At 43.4% G+C, this 23967-nt stretch overlaps 1 protein-coding gene across 1 annotated transcript in view; it reads left to right on the top strand.

Annotated features, from left to right (window-relative positions):
• Positions 1-23967, top strand: part of TRPC4 (transient receptor potential cation channel subfamily C member 4) — a 252005-nt gene that overhangs the window by 90471 nt on the left and 137567 nt on the right. The gene's annotated exons all lie outside the window — the stretch shown is intronic.

Genomic DNA, 23967 nt, shown 5'->3' with positions numbered 1-23967 from the left:
ACTTTGGAAAGAGCCATGTCTACATGGCTTTTCTTGTTTCAAAAGAAGCTCTTTTGAAAGAAAAATATGCTAATAAGGTCCATATATGTAAATCTGCATCTCATTTACATTTTATTCACCTCATTTGCATGCCTCTTTTGAAAGAGGAATGCTAGTGTAGACACAGCCTAGAGGTGAAATCTTGGTCCCATTAAAGTCATAAATGGCAAAACTCCCATTGACTTTTGTGGAGTCAGGATTTCACCCTTGATGTGGAGACCATCTACCACTTCAGTGAGTATGAACCATGGGCAGCATGACCGCTGGTCTGCAGGGTCAGAACTTCAGCCTTACCTGTGTGTGTAGCAATAGGCTCCCAACCTGCTCTTTTGGGGGTTAAGGCACAACCTGTTTCATCACCTCTTAAAAGTGTCATCTTTACATGGAAAATATTTCTTTTAGAATAAACTGGAGGAGACTTTAAGGTATGTCCCTCTATACCTCCGTGTGACTGCACTGAGCCATCCTCCATTAGGCAGCCAATATCCTCCACACCAGACTGATTATGAGGCCCTATCGTGGTAGGGTAAATTGTAAATCCTAATTTGTCAGATTCTTAGGGATCCTCTGGGATGAAAATGACGATATAAACATATGTAAGCTTCTATTCTATTCTTGTCTCTTTCAATTTCCATATATTATGGGTATTATATTAACTCTTTTAAAAGCATTGTGCATTGAAATGATTGGAACCCTTTCTTAGGCAATGCATACAATATCCTATAATTACAGTATCTGGTACGTGCTATGGAAATAATTGCAGATGATAAGCTGAAAGTGTAATTTTTTGCCAATAGACTAATAGGAATTCAATATTATTTTTTGTGAAAGAATGCAATATGGTGGGTCATTACCTAACTGTGTATATCTGTTTTGTATGCGTCCCAGTACAAGCATAATAGATTTATAGAACAGCAGCTTTATCACAGTATAAATGGATGGAAATAAGACTGATGTTATGCTTCCCTGTTTCCATTATTTCTCACCCCTTTGCATCGCACAAAGGGTCTGAGGAGACAATGGTCTTGTGATTAAGTTATGGGACAAGATATCAGTAAGCTTCAGTTCAACACCCACTAACCATCAAGTCACTTATACTTTAAAGGCCTTAATTCCTCATCTGTGAAATTGGAACATATCCCAGGTGCTCAGTGGGCCAAGTTGCCTAGCATTGAGCACACTTGACCTTCAGACACTAGTGTTTCTTTCAGAGGTGGTAGAGATGACTGATTCTAAGCCGCAAGTGTTTGGAACTTCTACTTAAATCTGGGATTTTTCTTTTAAACAGGGCATTGAATGGGGGGCTGCAGTCTCTTCCTTTCCACCAGGTCTCAATCCAGGGCTCCTTGGGAAGTAACACTGGAAGAGTCATCCATGCAGAGAGACAAAGCCTGCCAACCTGGGCTACTGGATACCATATCTATAGTGTTCAGTCCCTCCCCTCCCTTGCTACAGAAAAGATGTGGACAAACTAGAGAGAGTCCAGCTGAGGGTAATGAAAATGGTGAGGGGGCCGGGGCACATAACTTATGTGCAGATGTTGAGGGAACTAGGATTATTTTGTCTACAGAAGAGAAAAATAAGGGGGGATTTCATCACAGCCTTCTTGTACCTGGAGGGGTTTCCAAAGAGTTTGGAGATAGTCTGTTCTCAGTGGTGGCTGTTGACAGAACAAGAAGCAATGGGCTCTGATTGCAAGGAGGGAGGTTTAGGTCTGATATTAAGAAAACTATTTCATTAGGAGGGTGGTGAAGTACTGGAATGGGTTACCTAGGATAGTGTTGAATCTCCATCCTTAGAGGCTTTTAAGAGCAGGCTTGGCAGAGCCCTGTGTCACATGACTAGATTTTTATATTGGGTCTGGAAGCCATTTTAATGCCCAGTGTGGCCATTGGCCCCAAATATTGTGTTGGGGCAGAGGGAGGGGCGTAGGAGGTGTCTAATGAAAGCTGTTGATGCCCTGAATCTATGTATGCTACTCACACATCTATATCATGTTGGCAGGTAAAGTTATAGATTTTAGCTATGCAGCTGCGTTAGAAAATGTTCCTGTGTTAAGCTTCACAATAGAAGGTGTGAACTCAACCTCAGCCAGGGTGAATGGACTATAAACAAAGGCTCAGACACTGAATCCACATTTCAGACGCTTGGGTCTTGTCAATGGAATGCAGCCCAATGGGCAGGTGATCTGGACTGAGACAAAGAAGCAGATCCATTTCAGAATTTGAGTCTGTCTCCTGGAATTCATCCAATGGTAGTTTGCCACAATATCCCACAGTATCCTACCTGAGTCAAGTGGGGGCAGACCCTCAAGGGATTATCGGAGGAAGAAAGGGCTTTGGCCCTGAACATGAGAACAGAACAATGGTGTGGACTTTGCAAGGTCCATATTGGATCTTTTGGTGTTCCAGGATCCATGTCCCAGCATGCGGACCCCAGCGGGCTGGGCCTACAATGCTCCAATAACTGAATCTATGTAACCTAAAATGAACTTTCAGAGACTTTCAAGAATCAGCAAATAACACCACGGGCCTTCATCAAAAACTGAAATTGATGTCTGTAAAGTATTGCTTTAACAATTCTTCTTTCTAACTCTCTTCTTTCTTTTTTCTTGCTAAATCTTTAGATATTAGATCTAAAGGATTGGAAAGTGTGGTGATTTGGGTAAGATCCAAGTATATATTGACTGAGATCTGGGGCTAGACACTTTGGGGTCCAGAAAAATCTGTGTGGTATTGGGTGAAACAGGTTTAATAACTGCTCACCTTAGTTTGGGGGTTGTTGGTCTGGGCTGGTATAGCAGTTGAGAAGTCTATGAGTTTGTTTTGCTTCTGCCTGGCCAAGGGGCTGGCAGAAGTGCTATGGCTGATGACTGGACTTGCCTTAGTGAGAAGGAAATCCCAACCTGGGGCTGTGAGTAGCCTGGATTTTAAGCAAAGGTAACCTGGATTGATTTCTCTAGCTGTGCCCAGAAACCGCATTTTATCATACCCTGGCTAGAGTGTTTTAGTTGGAATTGGCCCTGCTTTGATCAAGGATTAGATTAAATGACTTCCTAGGTCTTTTCCAGCCCCAATCTTCTGATTCCCTGATATGAGGATTTTCTATGAATCTATGTTCTCCAGGGGTATGGGCCTTAAAAGTTCAGTCCATCATTTTACAGAAAGGCCAAGGGAACAGGGATGGTGGGTTTCAGAGGAGGGAAGGGTAGTTGGAGAAGGCACTGCTTTAGATATTAACTGATCTGTTGTCCCCTCTCAGGCCCAACCTTCCAGATGACATCCCATGGAAGGATTCACCTCTTTGCTGCCTATCCACTGTCTCTTGCCTGGGCTTTTCAGCTCTTTACAACCCTCTTTTCCACTTACATCAGCTTTGGCTGTCTGAGAAAGACAGTGCTACACCAACTGAGAGCAATTATAGTTACACCCTGCATGGATGCAGATTTATACACATGGATGGAAATATCTATGAGTATATATTGTTATTCATGGACCTGCTGGGCTCTTACATGAACCATGAGAAAGTTTCCTGTATCACCTGCAGCTCCTGCAGCATGGGTGTATTGCCCCAGCCTGGCCCCTGCTCATTCTATGCAGCTGCCTGCATCCTCTTTCTGGAGGGTGAAGGCCTTACCCTTCCAGGGCTGTAATTATAGTTTACATCACCCTCTCCCATCAGTCTCTTTCAGTTACAAGTTGTTGAGGTCAGTGATGAGCTCTTCCAATGTGCATGTACCGTGCATAGGAGAAGGGCACCTGAGGACACCCCTGCAGTACAAATAATAAATACTGATACATGCTGTAGGTTGGTTCCAATGTGTCCCAATGCCTAGACGTCACAAAGTAGCTGGATGAAGCTACGATTTCCTTTTATGTCTGTGCTGTTTCTATTATTATGTATTACTTTATTACCATAGCGCATAGACAACTCAGTCAAGGGCCAAGAACATGCTGCGGTAGATGCTGTAAAAACAACAGAACTAAAAGACAGTCCATGACTCAGGGAGTTTACAGTCTAATAAGGCAAGAGGCACCAAGCAGATACAGCTAGGTGGGGAAGGAGGAAGAGGACGATGAGACTTTTTTGGCCAGCATGAGAGGCAGTGGTTTCTGTAAACTAACAGCGGAATATTTGGGTGGGAAGCCAAAGCTAAGGTTGTAAATTCATATCCTGAGACGTATCTGAGAGGTAGCCAAATTAGTCTGTATCTTCAAAAACAATAAGAAGTCCTGTGGCACCTTTTAGACTAACGGATGACGAAGCGGGTGCCACGGGACTTCTTATTATTTTTGAAGATATAGACTAACTCGACTACCTCTCAGATACATCTCAGGATATGAATTTACAACCTTAGCTTTGGCTTCCTACCCAAATAAAGTGCCACGGGACTTCTTTATCCTAAGGAGGATTTTGAATTTCTGCTGCCTTTGGCAAAACAGGCCTCCTGTCAGCGTGAAACTTTTTATACTTCATCTCATAGGAGAACTCAGACTTGTGTTCCACAACCCACAACACACACATTCACTCATGCAAACAACATACACCAGCACAACTGATAGAAACCCTGCAGTTGGGCTCTGTAAGCACTGCAAAATCTATGAATCAGTTTGCACATTTTGGAGTGGTTAAATGTTTCATAGACAGAGAAGGTCTGACCAAAACCAAGGTGTTTATAAACATTGCAAGTAATCTTGGCAGAGATTGGAGCCTGGATTTCTATCCATGTGCCTACATTTATGGGCATGCAGGATTCCTCCTGTGCAAACATGAGCCTACACACTAGGAATGCGAACATTGGCATGTGAGCATAGACTTCACCAAGGCTACATCTACACTATGAAATAAAGACGAATTTACTGAAGTTGACTTTTTACTTTTAGATTTTATAAAGTTGAGGATGTGTCTGCAAATGTCTAGAAAGTTGATATAGTGTGTTTCCATTGCCTTAACTAGGTTCAACTGCATCAGCAATGCATTGTGGGTAACTATCCCACAGTACCTGCAGCTTCATTGCATTCCAGGTTTTTTTTGCCAGTGTGTTATGGGAAAAACTGCACTGCATGCTTGCGGGTCTCTGATGTAATCATCCCAGAGTGCAGTGCCTCCGCCCCCAACAGCTGGAAAACAAATGGCCTTCCCAAGGAATTTCCTGCCATTTTTTAGGCTATTTCCCCAAAGCCGACCCCTGGCTCACGTCACTGCACAGCACTAGCCTGGATCCTGAACCCCTTATAGCAGTTGCACAGTGTGTTATGGACATTTCCTGAAGTGTCATGCGGTATGTTGTAGAAAAAGCCAGTGGGAGGATAAGGTGGATGTGGATGATTCAGATGATGACACTGAAGAACTGGAGGCCAGGAATGCAGAGATGCTGGCTGCCCTGGATGCATTGCTTGCAGTGGAGTGCTGGTTCTGGAGACATGAAACCAGCATATTAGTGGGACTGCATCATTTTGGAGGTCTGGGACAACGAGCAGTGGCTGCAGAACTTCTGTATGTGCAAGACCACTTTCATGGAATTTTGTGATTTGCTGTCCCCTGCCCTGAAGCACGGCAATACCAGAATGAGACCTGCTTTGACAGTTCAAAAGTGAGTGGCAATTGGTATGTGGAAGTTTGCAATGCCTGACAGCTACTGGTCAGTAGGAAATCAATTAGGGGTGAGCAGATCTACAATGGGTGTCATAGGCCGTGTCTACACTGGCCCCAAACTTTGAAATGGCCATGTAAATGGCCATTTTGAAGTTTACTAATGAAGCGCTGAAATACATATTCAGCACCTCATTAGCATGTGGGTGGCCATAGCGCTTCGAAATTGACGTGGCTCGCCGCTGCGTGGCTCGTCCTGATGGGGCTCCTTTTCAAAAGAACCCTGGCTACTTCAAAGTCCCCTTATTCCCATCTGCTCACAGGAATAAGGGGACTTTGAAGTAATTGGGGTCCTTTTGAAAAGGAGCCCCATCGGGACGAGCCACGCGGCAGCAAGCCGCGTCAATTTTGAAGCGCCGCAGCCACCCGCATGCTAATGAGGTGCTGCATATGTATTTCAGCACTTCGTTAGTAAACTTCGAAATGGCCATTTACATGGACATTTCGAAGTTTGGGGCTAGTGTAGACATAGCCATGGTGATCCAGGTAGCCATGGCAATCTGTGCCCATCTGATGTGGAAGACCATGACTCTGGGAAATGTGCGGGATATAGTAGATGGCTTTGCTGCCATGGGGTTTCCTAACTGCAGTGGGGCGATAGATGGAACGCACATCCTATTATGGCCCCAGACCACCTGGCTTCACAGTACATTAACTGCAAGGGGTACTTCTTCATGGTGTTGCAGGCATTAGTGGATCACAAAGGTCATTTCAGCAACATCTACATGAGGTGATCAGGAAATGTGCATGATGCATGCATCTTTAGAAATTCAAGTCTGTACGGAAAGCTCCAGGATGGGACTTTCTTCCGAGACCAGAAGATCTTGATTGGTGATGTGGAGATGCCCATAGTGATACTGGGAGACCCTGCTTACCCTTTGCTCCCTTGGCTCATGAAGCCATAAATGGGCTCCCTGGACTGCATCAAGGAGCACTTCAACTACACACTGAGCAAAAGCAAAATGATGGTGGGATGTGCCTTTGGCCTTTTAAAAGACAGATTCAGGTGCCTTTTGACCCGTTTGGACCTTTGCAAAGCCAACATCTCCCCGCCCCCCTACCGCCATGGTTGCAGCATGCTGTATTCTCCATAATATTGTTGAATCAAAGGAGAAAAGTTTTATGCCAGCCTGGGTTGCAGAGGCAGATGCTCTGGGCAGTGCTTATACACAGCCGGACACAAGGACATTCAGCAATGCACATGTGGAAGCAACGGCAGTCAGGGAGGCTTTTAAAAACAGCTTTATCAGACAGCCAGAGGAATCTGCTGCATTTAACTATTGTAATACCATCCTCACTCCCCCCAATGATGTGTGCTTGACATTTATGAAACCACCTCCAACTGCACCTCACCCCAGGTGAACCAATAAATGACACTGTGGTTTTTCCAAAAACATTCTTTTTATTTAGTGGGGTGAGGGTTAAGGGATAGGAAAAAGAAGGCAATCCAGACATCACATGTGTTGGAAAGTGAGCCTTTTGCAATGTGGAGAGGTCGTTGGGGTGAATGACAAGACTGTTCTTTTCCTCTCCCCTGCATTCAGGGCCCCCGATGAGGAAGAGGGTTGTTCAATATCAAGCGGAGGCTGGGTAACAGGGTGAGGATACACTGTGTGTCCTGTCAAGAGCAGTTCCAGCATGGACTGTAGGGTGTTGGTTTGTTCCTTGACGGCCATCAGGAACTGTGCCAAGTCCTGGTTCCTGAACTGGAGCATGCTTTGTCAACACTGCTGGGTCCATTTTCTGTCAGCAGCAGCTTTGGCTTGCCCCCTGTCTGCCTTTTTCAAGCTGCTGCAGGATGAGGTCCTATTTAGATACTTTCCTGTGGTGCATCACAGCAACCTTGTATCCCCGACTCACGCTTCCTGTTGAAGACAGTCAGGGTCAAAATTTAGGTAAAATTTTTAAATGTGACACAATGCACTGACCCATACAATGAATGGGTCTCTGACAATCACTACAACATTTGTTTTCCAAAGCCACTTTTGGCTTCTTAAGCATGATAATGCATCAGTCTCTGCAGATCAGAAGCTTTTAGTTATCCAGATCATTTCACTGCAAGCATGGTAAGGTCCATCAGGCTTAAGGATAGCAGGGGCTGGAGAAGGGTTGAAACAAAGCCCTGTAAAATGTAAAGCATGGAAAAAAAACTTCCTCAGCAGCTCATGGTGGGCTATGTGGAGGAAGCCCTATAAACTGTAAAGAGCAGAAAAAAACTTTCTTGGCAGCTCCTCATAATTCCTGTGCAGGGAAAAAAGCCATTTAAAGCAGGGAAACCCTGCATTGGACAAGCTGCTATCTAGAAGCAGGATCCGCACAGCCAGGCAGCCGCATGGTGTGGGGAGAAAGGGACGAGCCTGCCAGTTGCATGGTGGGCTGAGTGGGGGGGCTGTCAGCCCTGTAAAATGTAAAGCACAGAAAAAAAAAAACTTTCTCAGCAGCTCCTCATAAATCCTTCGCAGTCATGTGGTTGCATTGGTAGTCGGGGATCCCTCCAACAGTGTGAAGTGAGAGGAGGGTGCCAGGAGAGCTCACCAGTCACATGGTGCAGCAAAGCAGTCTTGTTAAATTTAAATGGCCAGGGAATAGTGTGATAATGTTAAGGGGACAAACTTTAATGAAACTTCCCGTGCTGCTTTGAGATTGCCAAAAGAGAGATCAGCCTCCTCAGAATAATAGAGAATGAAAAAGAAAATATGTTCATATTGTGTGAGCACAGGGCTGGAGAATTTGCTAGAATGCTGTATGATGCCATGATGCCAGATTACTTACTGGATGCTTGACAAGGCAAGGTGTGCCATTGTGGAAGCCACAATAAATTGGGCCTCCCCAAAAACTGTGCAAAAAATGGAGGTGTACGTGGCTGAGAACTTTATGGAGATCTCCAAAAAGAATAACTGCTCCATCCCCAGAAGTATTAGCAAGCTATTCTAAGGGGCATAGATCCTCCACACCTAACTTGCAGCCTGCTTGTAGCAGTTTAAACAATATGTTTCAACAGAAGTAAACCAATACCCCAACTCAGCTGCTACCCACTTGCAGCAGTTTTAAAAATATATTCACCAGCAGAGCCCACTCCAGCATTGCTGGACCCTGCAGCATCATGTGTGAATGAGGGGACTGGCTGCAGGGTGACAAAGACCTCTGATCTGTCAGAATCAGCTTCCTCAGGCGTTTGCTGAGTGGCAGCATCCTCCTTTTCATTGGCCTCCCCCTCACTCTCTCAGCTCTCACAGGAGACCTGAACCTGGTCTCGTGAGAAGTCCATGCTACTCTCTCAAGAATGGTGTTGAGCCGCTCATAATAGTGGCATGTTTTGGAAAATGTCCAAGATCACCTGCTGGTTTCCCTCACCTTCTGATAATTCTGCCTGAGCTCCTTGATTTTGACCCAGCATTGCTGAGTGTCCCTAGCCTACTCTTTCTCCATCATACCCTGGGAAATCTTCCCATAAACGTCCACATTTCCTTTGGTGGTTTGCAGTCTGCTCAGCACAGATTCGTCGCCCCACACAAAAATGAGATCCAGGATTTCGTTATGACTCCATGCTGGGGCTCTTTTGCAATCCTAAGGTTTCAGATCAGAACTAGAAGAACCCTGAGAATTCATGATGACTAGATGCGATGGCTTCTGAGGTGGATTCCTGAGGTGTTAGTCTATGCTGGTCAGAAAGAAAATGAATTTAAATTCCCGAGCTTCCTGTTACCTGTGCACCTGGAGGGCAGTGAAGATGAAAGCGGCCAGAATGGACACCTGTGGGGCATTGTGGGATATCTGCGGGATACCTTTGGATGCCAATACAATGAATTTAAAGTAACGCTTTTTCCACACTAGCATTAATTTGACCTTTTAAATTAGAACTTGGTGCTACACCACATTGGAGGGACAGGGTGAGAAAGCTCACCTTAGCAGCCCTTAAAATCAACCTAATGGTGTTAGTGATAGAGACAGTCACATTATAAAATCAAGCTATGTGCCTTAAAATCAACTTTATGATGTAGTGTAGGCATAGCCAAAGCTTCCTATAGGGTCCATTGGCAAAGGCTCTAGGCCAAAGTAATCAGTCTTGGGTTATAGGGAAGGTCCTCTCATGGATCAGGAACTGAATAAAAGATCCGCAACAAAGGGTAGGAATACAAGTTTTCAGTTAAAGAGAGATACATAGTGGTGTCCCCCACATTCATAAATGATATGGGAAAAGGGATAAACACTGAAATGATCTCATTTGCCAACAATACAAAATCGCTCAAGATATTTAAATCCAAAGCAAACTGTGAAGAGTTGCAAAGAGATCTCACAAAGTTGGGTGACTTGGCAACAAAATGGCAGATGACATTCAATAAAGATGAATGCAAAGTAATGCACATTGGAAAATATAATCCCATCAATATATATACAATTATGAGATCTAAATTAGCTGAGGACTCTCCTGGAGGAGATCTTAGATCATTGTGCATAGTTCTCTGAAAACATCCACTCCATGTGCAACTACAGTCAAGCTAACAATGTTAGGAACAATCAGCAAAGAGAAATGACAAAAAATATCAGATTGTCTCTGTAGTAATCCACTAGCAGATGTACCAGCTTTGCCTGCATCTTTAACGGAAGTTTTTTTTGTTTTTTTTCCTGCTCCTGGCCCCACTCTGCCCGTATCTGGGCATGTGCAGGGTGGGAAGGGTCAGGCTGTGCACCCTGGCCCCATCCATGCCTGTCATTGGAGAGGAGGTAGTTTGAGCCTTGGCTCCCAGCCCCCATTGCCTGAGTCTGGGTTGGGAAGCCAGGTCAGGCCACAGCTCCCAGACCCCTCGCCTGCCAGGCTTGAGGTACTGCTTGGTTCTGCAGCTCCTAGCCCCTCAACCTGTCCTCAGATGGGGGGACTGCTATGGTTTGCAGATTCTAGTCCCCACACCTGTCCTGGGCAGGGGTCCAAGTCAGGTCCCAGCTCCTGGCCTCAGCCTAAGATCTGGGGAGAGGGCCAGGGTGGAGAGCCAAGGCTGGGCCCCCAGCTCCAGCATGAGATGGAGGGGCTGGGGCAAAGCTGCTTTCCGTGACCCCAGCATGAGCTCTGGGGGAAGGGGAGGCCATGAGGGCTGGAGCCAGTACATATCTCTGGGTCCACCCTGAGCTCTAGGAGGGGGCCAGGAATGCTGAGCTGTGGGCTGATCAGGAGGAGATCAGGCTGTGCCAGGGCATGAGCTCTGGCATGGGTGGGGGCAGGGGGGTGCTGGGCTGTATGGAACTGGGCCCAGCCCTGGGGTGAGCCACAGGGGCTGTGCCATGGCACTGGGCCTGCCTCGGGGGGCCAGCCCTGGCCCCAACCCTGCTGCCCTCACTAGGGACAGGCCTTTCTTCCCAGCTCCAGCATGAGCCCCTGTCTCCATGTGGCCACTGTTTTCATGCTGTGGCTGCCCCCAGAGGTCACTCTGCAGTACCACTGTTCCCTGAACTCGCTCCCCAATGGTTGAGCCTGAAGTATGTTGTCCCTCCTGTCAATGCCCCATCCCTTTCCATAATCTGGGGAATCCTGGGATTTCAGGCATTTCCCGCATTCCAGGCACAACCAAACCCTGACCTTGCTTGAAGAGAGAATGAGAAGAAGCTGCATACCATTTTTTGTGGTTGTAGCTCTTACAGTTTAAGAAGATATCTTAAAAAAATGTAGTACCACACACAGACAGATGCATTCTAAAATATATAATAAATAGTGCTCCCACATCTTTAACATCGCTTGCAGTTCTGGTCACCCCTTGTGAAAAAAAGATATATTAGAATTGTAAAAGATACAGAAACGGACAATAAATATAATTAGGGACATGTAACAGATTCCATATGAGGAGAGATTAGAAAGACTGGAAATTTTCATCTTGGGGAAGAGACACCCAAGATTTGACAGAGGTCTAAACAACTGAATGGTGTGGAAAAAATTTATAAAGAAGCATTACACCTTTACATAACACAGGAACCATGGTTACTCAGTGAAATTAATAGGCAGGAGGTTCAAAACAAACAAAAGGAGGTACTTCTTTATGCAACAAATGGGCAACCTGTGTGAACTCAGGATTCAGAAAAGAACTGGATAAGCCTATGGGAGGATAGGGTCTAATAAGGTTCCAGAATGTGGGAATGGAAGATGAGACCAATCACTTGATGTCTGCATATTCCGTTCATTTCCTCTGGAACACCTGACATTGGCCACTGGCAGAAGACTGCACACTCAGTTAGATGGATCTGTTGTCTGACCAAGTACGGCCATTCTTTTGTTCTTCTATTAGTCCTTTAAATAGACACTTGCACTTACATGCCAGTGTTTGCACTGGCAGCCACAGCAGCCATTACCTTCAGTAGGCTTCTGCAAGTGAAAATAATCAAATGTGTTGGGGTTTTTTTTGGAATTAGTCATGTTAAAGGGAACGTGTAAGTTGATTTTTTTTTGCAGATGTTTGCATCTTTAAAACACATGAACACTGGAGGCTGCATATAAGCCTGTCTGAAAATGTATTGCTACAGGCTTAGGTTTTCCATCTCAGATGCCTAAAGTTGAGGGTGACCATATTCCCCTAGGCTAAACACCCTGTGGTGTTGGGAAGGTGGGGGGTTGGAGGGGGCGTGACCCAGCCAGAATGGGACAGATGGTCATCCTGAGTCAGGCAGTGGCTGCCTGTGTCTATTTAAAGGGCTAATAGAAGAACATAAGAATGGTCGTACTGGGTGCTCCCTGGTTTCAAGGGGTAGCTGCTGCTCCCAGCTGCCCCATGCCGTGGAGCGCTGGAATGGGCTGCAGCTCCACATGTGACCTCCCTGCACTGGCGCTCTTCACACCTCCCTGGAGCTCCAGGGAGCCAGTAAAGGGGTGGCAGGCCAGGGAGCTGGGAGCCAAGCTCAGCTGTTCAGGTACCTTCCTCAGCTCCCACCAGCAGTGGGATACCAGAAGTCAGATTCAGCTGCGCTGGTCCAGTTCCTGGCTCCCACGAGTGGTGGCACAGTTGTACCGGTCCGTTTCCTGGCTCCTGCAAGTGGCAGGGAGCCGGGAGCCAGACGCAGCCACGTGGGTTGGCTCCCGCCTCCATGCAAACTGTGGGGAGCCAGGTGAGAGCTGTGCCAGTGCACTCCTGGCTCCCATGAGCTGCAGAGAGCCAGGAGACAGGTGGCAGTCACACCTGTGCGGTCCTGGCTACCAGCGCAAATATGGGGCAATTAGTCCCTTTGTTAAAATAAAACAGAATGCCTTCCTGGCACCCAAAATATGGTGCTGTACCACCCAAAATGGGACAGATGGTCACCTTACTAAAGTCAACCACCCAAATTCTTCTTTTAAATGCTTAAAATGGGAGTCTCAAAAATACAAGGGTCAGTTAAGCCCCCAACAACCTTGGAAAGTCAACATCCCTATGGCCCTTTGAAAATCTCCCTCTAAAATTGTGGCTGATATGGTAGCATGTTTTCGTTAATAGTATGTTTTGATAGTATGATAGTATGTTTTGAATGGGTCATTTTCAGACCGGGTTGTTTACAGCTTGGTAGTTTTATCTATTTGTGGTTTGCTTTTTTCTTCCTCCTTGGCTGGGTCTACACGGCACAGCTTTCCCAGCAGATCCATGCTAATGAGCAGCCTCGAAATTACAAATTTTCAGGCATAAGGGTCTGGCAACAGAGGGGCTTTTTGCCAGCAGGGGCATGTCCATAGGGCCTCTCTACTGCTGGCATCTCCCTCTGCTGAGACCGAGCACTTTCACAGCTATGCTAATGAGCCGTGGGACCTTGCTAATGAGTGGCCATTTGCAATTTTGAGGCTGCTCATTAGCGTGGATCTGCCTGGAAAGCTGTGCCATGTAGACCCAGCCCTCATGTGTAGTTGGCTACCTAGGCTCTGTGTACATGTATGGAAGTATATAGAGCAGAGGCATTACATGTGTGGTTACATGGTACAGAGAAAGTCAGGCTGCATCCACATTTCTCACTGCAATGTGTAGCTTCATGCTGCAGTGAAAGGCTTAGTAACCAAGAGGTGGTATCTTCACTGCTGCTGGAGCCTTCCTGGTGCCACCCACTGCCAGAGCCTTTCCACACTGCCAAAGCCTTTCACAATTGTGGAGAAAAGTTCTGGCAGCGAGAAGGTAGTGGAATACTGCACCACCAAAAATAACAGTGTAGATGTGGGAGGCTTGGACCTCTAGGGTCCTGGAGGATAGCTATCCTATGGGTCAAGCAGGTAGGGCACTTTACTCATCTAACCTGTGTCTCTCTGTCTACACAGCTCTTTACATCCAGGCTAGATATGTCTGCAGAGTCTGTAAATCTATGTGCTGCCATAAGTCTTACAGTAAAGTCTTGGTTTCACTGATATCAGTGGGGCCAGGATTTCAGCCCTTGCGCTATTTCCTCTCCATTTAAAAGGAGAAAAATAAATAGCACACAATAATGGTTCTATTTCCATTATAGTGCTAAAGTTCATGAAACTCTCAGGGTTTTCATTAGTACATGGAAGTTGTCTGAATACTTTCAAATAACAATGACTATGGCTCAAAATTACACTTACCGAATTGCAGCTGTTATTTACAGAGCCATTCCTTTATCACCAGTTGTGCGGGGTGGGCGTAGTAAAAACTTACTTAAGCTTCATACTCAAAATTCAGCATAGGAACATTTGATTAAACTAAAACTAATTATTAAGTATGTTTAGAGTTTAGCAATTCCCAGAATAAGTGTCTCTCATTGGCCTTCCATTACGTCCCCAGACTTCACCTCATTTCCACATGCAGTATACACTGCACTCCAGACACTTCAGCATGTGTATTATAGTGATATTAAATTTATTATCATTATATGTATCTGTTTGGTGCCATCTGGCGACTGCTAATGAGGTATATCTATTTAAGCAATTTGTATTCTCCTTGACTCCTTCTGTCATTTAGTTAGTAAGTGTAGCTTTTGTGGCATCCGCCATAGCAAGTCAGGAAAAGGTCATTTTTGTTACTTGCATTATGTTTTCTAAACTTTGTTATTTTTCACAGCTGCTGGATCACAGATAAAAAGGAACAATAGAATTTAAGGTGGCTAAGCTGACTAAACTTACCCACATTCTTCCAAATTATTAATTTTTCATAACCATATGTCTCACAAGCCATCTGCCAAGATATTGTTACCTATTATTCTGCCTGATAGTAGAATAACTTTCTCAGAAAAGCTCTTTTCCTTTCAACTTTGGGATGAATAACTCATTGTTATGTCATGCTATTTTGCTTTACATATAAACGTTCATGTAATAGAATGGAGCTTGAAATAGATAATTGAATAGAATGAAATGCAGTAGCTTTAACTTAATGTTAAAGATGTATGCAGTTGGCATTATGTATGATATGTCCTATATTTCATTATAATTCTGTGCATGAGTATTTTTCAACCACTTAAGTGAGAAAGTTAGTGAGCTTTTCAAAGCCTTTGAAATAACTGATTAGAACAGCGACAAAAGAGTGGTGTAGCTCTTCCACTGGAATCCCAGGGAAAATTAACTTAAGTTATTCTATGGAAATTTCAGCACATATATTGTAAGGAAAAAGTGTTGAATATATAAGCACAATATGAAGAGCGTATTTAAATATTTCTGTAAGCTGGAGCATGGAATGATATTGTCATCTGACCACAAGCACATAGGCTCCCTGCTTTCAGTTCTGGTGCCAGCCAATAACATGGTTCACAGAAGCTTGAGCTGCAATTGAAGAGAAAATCATATTCTGCCCTGGGCTGGAGAATGCTTGGTGGGGATGGAATCTTTGGGGAATTTAGCTACGAAGCTCTAGGAAGCCTCTATTAAGCATGCACTGTCTAGGTTGTTTCCAAGGCCTATAATAGTCTCAATTTTGGACAGATTTTCAGAGGTAGCAGATGCCGGACAAAAAGCTCACATGCTGTCAAATGTGAAGTCCCTGCTCAAAGCTTGGAGATGTTAATGTGTCCAAAGAAGAAGTCACTAGAAATTTGATTTTTGAACAGGCCAAAACAATGTCTTTTTAATTAACCTCATGCCTGGGAATGGCTGAAAGTTTCTCCCCAAAATTCCAGCTTGAGGCAGACTCATAACATGGAAAGTTTCAGCCCAAACAATTCCAGTTTGACAAAGGTATAAACAACTGCAAACATGCTCTAAGGGGAAGTTACAGGTAACCTTAATAAGAGCTACACCCAGTTTTGCTTGTAATAAACTGTGATAGGGTAGTGGCTGGGGAACCCTGAGCCAGACCTCTCTCATGCCAGCTTCAATGCAGAAGGTTAATTGCCCCTGGATCAGGCAGCTCTTCTGTCTGCAAAAACTAGAACTCCCTGAGGCTGCAGGTTTGAAGCTCTGTACATAAAGTAGTGAGAACTTGCACATTCAATAAAAATCACAGTGATTGCAATGCACAAGGGTATCTGCCTGATTTGTGGGCACAGGAGTGGTAGAAGCCAGAGGAATCCGCTTTGGCCCTGATACAGTCAAGCCCACCAAGGGGGAAGGTGGGCAAAGGCAGCAGTTTCAGAGGGCCCCAGCCTTTCAAAGGGTCTGGAGCTCTGGGTGTTGCCACTGCTACGTCTGCGGCATTGGCAGGTGGAGGTCCAGGGCCCTTTGAAGTGCTGTGGCAGCACTGCTCCACATGGCTGCGAGGAAGTGGAGGGGTGTCCTGCATTGCAGTCTGGGCAGTTCTAAGGGCTGATTCTCCTTTGCTACGCCTCCTCCGTCCTTGGCTACACCCCTTCTGCCCTTAGCCATTCCTCTTCTGGGCAGATCAGAGACAGGCCCCTTTCCACTTTGCCCTGGGGCCCACAGTGGCTGTCAGCCCTGCTGGTATAGTAATATGCATCATACCTACCTATAGCCATATTTACTCTTCAGTCCTGCAGGGAGGTCTGCCCACAAAGAGCTCCTTGTAAGATTGGTCAGTGTTCATCTTTCTTTCCTGGAAAGAGATTGTCTCCAATTGTGAGTCACTACTATTGCAGCTATCATGGATGGTTTGTACCATGTCCAAATGTGTCCATTAAACCCATCACCAAACATGTAATTAGGTAAGGACATGGGTCTGGAGGATTTGCAGTGCAGATACAAAGCAGAGTGTGGGTGAAGGAGAAATAGCAAAATGGGATCGGGTAGAGATGAACAGCTGGGTTAAGTCTGAAAGGAGGAGATGCAAGAAACAGGAGCTCATCTCTTCTTTTATCACCTTTGAATCTTGACAGCACCACTTACTTTTTCTTCCTTGTATCTTTCCTTTTCTTTAGGGTGCATATTCAAATCGTTTAGCTTCAGCTGAAGGGACTGAGAAACTGAACTGTGCAATTTGCTAAAGGCAAATCACTTGAATATTTTGAGTGAACAAGGATAGCTGTGGAATTGTTACTAGTCAAAGAAGAGAGCTTTGCATATTCATCATGCACTATAGAGAAATAACCACACGATGTATTTAGGCAGATCCATGAATTCTGACAACCGTTAATAGCCAATAGCATACAACTACAGGAAAATAACTGTATAGTGATTACTCAAATAAGACACCCAGAACTAGAGTGCAGGAAACTGCTTGATTAAGAAAATACTGTGGTTATGCTTCAGTAACTGTACAAGAACTTTGCAATGTGATTGACTGTGACTTGTTCTGTTTCAGCATGTCTTATAGCATTTTTAATTCATCACCACTATATGAAAAGGAATATAAGAATATATTGTAGGGGTTGCCATATGTTTAAGAGTTGCTTTCCTGAAAGTTATTTCCAGTTTTGCCCAGTGCTGGATGATTCAGAGGAAAGCCCAAAAGTCCTATAATTATGCTCAGTTTCACTAAGAAATTGGGGAGCTACTATTTCTTCTATGTTTTCTGGCAACTAGTTTATGCTCTGGAATGGGAGGATTTCTACATTGCCAATACTTGGCCACAAAGCTGCATTTATTGGAACACTCTTGTTAAAAAATTAATGAAAATATGCCCTAAATTAATGAATAGGTGTGAGACAGGGATGGGACTATAAAAAGTTATGATATGATAAATTGTACATACAGTAAATAGTGCAATGTATTCATGCAGTCTTTTGAAAATGCCACCCTGAGAGGCTCATAAACTGCAATCTGTCCAGTCGGCACCAACTGTGGTATCTGCTTTAAAAACATCTCCCATGGAAGCTCATAAACTGAGTTCCACACAGTGGATATCAAGTATACTGCTTAATTGCAACCTGTGTGGTAATGAGGGTGTAGGAGGCAACGCGGTGCCACTGTGTAGAGTGTGGAGAGGACTTCCTTGATCTGGAATGTGAGGGCATTAAAGTTGCTTCTTCCTTCTACTAAGCTGCCTGTGTGATAGGAGGTTTTTTTCCTCAGCGATATCTAATTCCTCAGAATTTTCTGACAGGTTTAGAATATCGATAGACAGCAATGGACGTGTGAGGCTGGGGGGTTAGTGTGGTTGGTTAAGAGAAGATATGCAGCACTCAAGCCCTAGGTTCCATCTTTCCATATAATCATTTGTTTAGCTGGAGTGTACATTTAACTATGAGGGTGAGATACACTATGAAGATGTAGTAACAGAGAGATAGCCATGTTAGTCTGTATTCTATCAAAACAAAACAGCAGTCATGTAGCCCTTTAAAGACTAACAAAATAATTTATTAGTAAGAAGCTTTGTGGGACAGACCCACTGGCTATATTTCTGCTAAATGGAAAGCTGAGTTTGTTAGCTTTCCAGGACTGATTTTCAGAAGTTTTCTTTTTTTTTAGTCTTCGCAGTAGAAGTGGTCATAAATGCACTCACCCTTTGGCAAGAAGCCTTAACAATGTAGATGATTTGGTGCAGCAGGCGTGGGGTTGGTGTCTTTGCAGACAAATTTGTAATCTCATTTAAAGCTCCAATGGATTAATGAATTTTCTTGAATTTTTCCCAGGTCCTCTTGCATTGCTGCCTGGGACATTCAGGCAGTGAGATTTGTTTTTCACCTAATATGTTAACCTGACTTATAGCTTGATTGATCTGTGTTATGATGTGACAACAAGAAACCTAGGTTTCCTTCTCCAGTTTTCCTTAATAATATGCTTTTCCAATGTTATCACAGGCAGTTGTATTATTTTTTCAATCCATTTTCACTTTTTCTTTTTTCTCCACTTCTATATGACAGAACACACACCTCTATACTTGTTGCTAGTTGTTATGTGCACTCAGGCTGTGTCAGTGTTACTGGTTATTAGCTAGTGTCAAAGAGGCACAATGTAGAAGAACGTGGCTTTGATCAGAATCAATACAGTAACTTTAGAATATTTAAGCTGCCACTTTTGTAGTGTCTGCTTCCAGGCCACGAAAGCCATTTATAGTGACTGAAGGAAGGACATCTCTGCCTTCCAGTAAAGTTGACAGTACAATAAGTAATTGGAAATGAACACTTGTACCTAGTGTCACAGAGAGGAAGCCTAGCCATGTTACTGTGTCTTCACAAATGAAAAAAATGCAGTCCTGTAGTACTCTAAAGACTAACAAAATAATTTATTAGGTGATGAGCTTTATGGGACAGGACCCAGTTGTGAGTCTGGGTCTGTCCCGCGAAAGTTCTTCACCTAATAAATTATTTTGTTAGTGTCTAAAGAGCTACTGGACTTTTACCTACAGGCTATGTTTTGCAGTAGTTTCCAGACTCAAGATTGGAGGAAAAGCACGCTGGACAAAAAGTGCAGGGCTTCGTTTGACACTAATCTCCCACACGCAAGAAAAATCAAAATGTATACAAATATATGGCCCTTTTGTGTCTCTGGCTACATGATATGGGAAGAAAGAAAGCAAAAAAGTTTCCATGCACTTCCGGTGGTGTGGGGAGAAAAGGCTTTTCTGCATGAAACCCTTGGCCCTCAAAAATGTTCTGCTCCAGTCAGTGTTACATTTGTAACTCCCCGGATAAAAGACTAATAGAGTTCCCCTGCCCAAGTCTATCTGTGCTGTAAGCTTCCTGCCCCCTCCAAAAATCATCCAAGGTCTAGTCTTATAAGATCTGTTAAGATAAATATACACATGTTGCAAGTGTGAAAAATCAGGTCTGGGATGGAGAGTAACAGGTACCGAATATCAGGTCCTATGGACAAAGATCCAACTGTCAGGACTTTCCCTATAAAATCAGGCCATCTGGCCATCCTAGCTTCACCCCCACACCCACCCCCACTCACTTAAGAAGATAACTTTTTTGATGCAGCACAATACATTTAATGGAATTCTTCTTCTTCTTGCTGTATTTCATTCCAAACTGATTCATTCATCTGCAGCTGCATAATATTGTATTTTCTGTTGCCTGATGAAGCGAAGGGAGTGGGACTGGTCTGATGTACAGCTCTTGTCACCAGGTGATTTCAAAGAACGAGGCTTCATCAAATCCAGCCTTTGGCTTGTTGTTGTGGGGGGGAGAATGGGGGTGTTTAGAGAACTCATTGGGCCTGATTCCGCAGTAAATTTCCACCACTTTGTTTTGGTTGTCTATAGTGGTGTTAGTTTTGATATCATACCACTGCCAGGTACAAATCAACTCCATTACTTCCATTAGCAGTAGGGATTGATATTTCTGTTTTTACAGTTCTGTTCTTTAAGATATAACAGAACCTCTTTGCACTGTATAGCTTGTGGAGAGGTTTGATGTCAGCTGTCCACACTGTAACTTTTACAGAACAGAAGCATATTCAGTTTTAGAGCATGACTATTCAGGAGGCAGCTCGCTATTGGTTCATATTTCCCCATTCAAATAAGAATGATACTTAAAATTCATGAAGAAGAAGAAGCATCATAGTTTACAGTTTTGAAAACCACCATGAGCCTAGTACTTGGATAAAACAGATGGAAAACTGCTCAGACCTATACATTTAAGATGGCAAAACACCTCCATGCACAGGAAAAGAGAAAAATTTAACTCTGTTAAATGGAATAAAAATACAAGGGAGAGATTTGATGTGATGAAAGACAAAAATGTATAGTTAATACTATGGGTACCTTGACAGAGCTGACTAAGTATTTTGGAGAAAGTAAACAGACATACACAACCAGTCTCTACCTGGAGAAAAGTTTAGGTTTAGCCACTACTTCATTATTTATATTGCAATAACAGCAGGAGGGAGTTACAGTTGAAATACACAGGGTAAACAGAAGCATAGCAAGGCAAATAGCCTTGCCTATGTTGACCCAGCAGTAAACTCAGGACCAGAGCCTAAATCTCCTGAGTCCCTGTACACTTCCTTATCTGTTGGACCTTGCAACTTCTTTAAGCACCCCTGCCACAGCTTTCTTTCTGCAGTCTTAGGGCACAGACAAAAGAATTCTTCTACTCACTCAAGCTGTGTCTACACTACAAAAATAACTTTTAAGTTGCTTACATAGAAGTACAACTTAAAAGTAAGCACCTTTGAAGAAGAACATCTACACACACCCTACTTTGGAGTTCAGCTTTGAAGTAGGGCACTACTCCATTCCCAGGAATGGAGTAAGGACTTCAAAGTTGGGCTCCCTTCTTCGAAGCTAACTTCGAAATAAGGGAAAATGTGTGTAGACTCTCTGCTGGCTACTTCAATATAGTGCCTAACTTCAAAGTCAACTTCAAAGTTAGTTCGTAACGTAGACGCAACCTCACAGCTGTAGCACAAGAAATCACCACTGAAATCTTCATTGCATATCTGCGGACTGTGATAGATTAAAAGCAGCATTGTTGCCATATGGAGAGTTTAGTCCCTTAAAATTGTTTTCATTTAGATTTATATGATATGCAAACATCTTGTATTCACAAAACAGAAGAGCAGTCATGTAGCACTTTAAAGACTAACAAAATAATGTATTAGGTGATGAGCTTTAGTGGGACAGACCCACTATAATTTGTTTACAGTCACCAGCCCTAGCTCTCAGTGTTTTGTGTTGGTATTTAGCTGCAATTTACTCCTAAATGTCTTCTGAGAGCCCAGTGAGTAGTGGAAGTGTTGAAATGCTACTAGTCAATACTGACCTCCCATAGTCCTACAGTCTGTCAAATTCTCTTGATTGGCTCTAGTCAGGTCACAAGTCTGCAGAACTAAAGAGGTTCAACCTGTAGTTAGACCCTCAAGAGACAGGACCAGAAAGTGAAGGCTAAACACACTTCAGCTGTGGCTGAAGTAATTTTTTAAAGACTTTAGAAATTGAAGCTCTAGGAATATGCAGGCAGCCAACAGACACTTCAGGCAGTTGCTTAATAGTCAATGGGCATAATCCTAAAAAATCAGATCATGTCTCTAAAATATGATTGCACTTCTTTGAGTCACTGCAGTCTTTAGTCCCAGCCATTCTCACGCTACTTAAAAATCCTTAGAATGATGGTTGCTGTTAATCTTATCCTATAAAAATACTGGGTATGTTACTGGGACTTTGCATCTGAAAAAAAAATTCCTTTGGCACAAATAGTGTCTCCTTTAGTCCTATCCTAATTCTAGATTTAGGAAACTGGATGAATTAAAGGATTATTAATAGAATAGAACAATATTCAGTGTGGTCTTGGAAGCCATAGTAGCAAAGGCAGAGATTGACAAAATGTTTGTTTGCTTTTATTTAACCTACTTCCCACAAAACAAAACAAAACAAAAAACCTGAAAATGCTCAGAATAGACTAATAATGTTGTCACTTTTACCTAATTATGTCTATTTTTAGCAGTTTTGGGTAGTAATTTGTAGTCATTGCCCTTATAAATGAAATGCATTTGAACTGGTCAGAAACTTTCCATTCCATGGGAAATTCCTGCATTTCAAAAGGTCCACATTTCCTGAGAAATGAATATATATATTTTTAAAAGGTTGGAAGCATTAAAATGCTTATTTTTAAAAGCATTGAACCTTTTACTATTGATTTTTATCTTTTCAGTTAATTTAATTTGTATAATATTAAAATAGAAATGTTAATATTATACTAAATATTATGAATATTTATTAAACTACATTTAACATTTTAAAACAAGTCAAAACAAAATGAATCCAAACATGTCAGTGTGATTGCTGTCACAGATTCTGACATTGTCAAAATAACATATTTTAACTTTTACGCATCAAAAATGAAATTGAAATTGGTGTGCTTCCACATTACATTTAGATTTTGACAAATCAGTATTTTTGACAGAAAACTGTTCCAGTGAAATACTTTAACCAGCTCTAATGTGAATGTGATAACAGCATGCATGGTGTAGTCTTTGTATATCTTGCAAACTGTTACGTGAGACCTTTTCAGTGGCTTGATATATATGAAATGTCTTTGGTGACTCCTAGTCGAGTTCTAAGTGAACTCAAGTACTTAATAATAATAAATAAAGTACTTTGGCCGAAGGTTTAAAATAGTATATAAAAGAAGGGATGAACCTCATGAATTCAAGGCCGAGAACTTGCAACTAAATCTATGTAGGCCCACCTGCTGCCCACAGGGAGATGTGCCTGGACTGGGACCCTGGTCTCTGTTGTTAGAATTGTTGGACTGGCAGATCTCTGTGGAATGGTGAGATATACAGGGAATTCAACTGACCTAGAAAAACAGCACTGGAAATTGTTATGGACTGATAGCATTGCTGTATCATGACAGTTTCCCAAGCTAGCATGGCATAACTTGCCTAACTGGAGCACCATCATGGATAGGTATAAACTGTTTAGGAAGGACAAGCAGGGGAGAAAAGGAAGAGGAGTTGTGCTCAATGTGAGGGAGCAGTATGATTGCTCAGAGCTCCAATATAAAGAGGGAGAAAACCTCTTTGTGTGTCTTTGGGTTAAGCTTAGAGGCGGAAGCAACAGAGGTGATGTTGTAGTTGGTGTCTGGTGTCGACCACCAGATCAGGGAGATGAGGTAGATGAGGATTTCTTCAGACAGCTAAGAGAAGCTTCCAAATCACAGGCCCTGTTTCTCCTGAGAGACTTAAACCATCCAGACATTTGTTGGAAGACTAATACAGCAGGACACAGACAATCCAGGAAGTTTCTGGAAAATGTTAGGGATAACTTCTTGGTACAAATGCTGATGGAACTGACCAGAGGCTGTGCACAACTTGACCTGCTGCTCACAAAAAGGGAAAAATTAGTCGGAGAAATAGAAGTGGGTGGCAACCTGGGCTGCAGTGACCATGAGAGGGTAGATTTCAGGATCCTGACAAAAAGAAAAAACATGAGCAGTACGATACAGGCTGTTGACTTCAAAAAAGCAGACTTCAACTCCCTGAGAGAACTGATGGGCAGGATCCCTTAGGAAATTAAGATGAAGGGGAAAAGAGTTCAGGAGAACTGGCAATATCTT

This window comes from Carettochelys insculpta, chromosome 1, assembly GCF_033958435.1.
Source record: "Carettochelys insculpta isolate YL-2023 chromosome 1, ASM3395843v1, whole genome shotgun sequence".
NCBI lineage: Eukaryota > Metazoa > Chordata > Testudines > Carettochelyidae > Carettochelys > Carettochelys insculpta.
The sequence above is the reverse complement of the archived record's forward strand: the minus strand, read 5'-3'. Positions and strand labels throughout refer to the sequence as shown.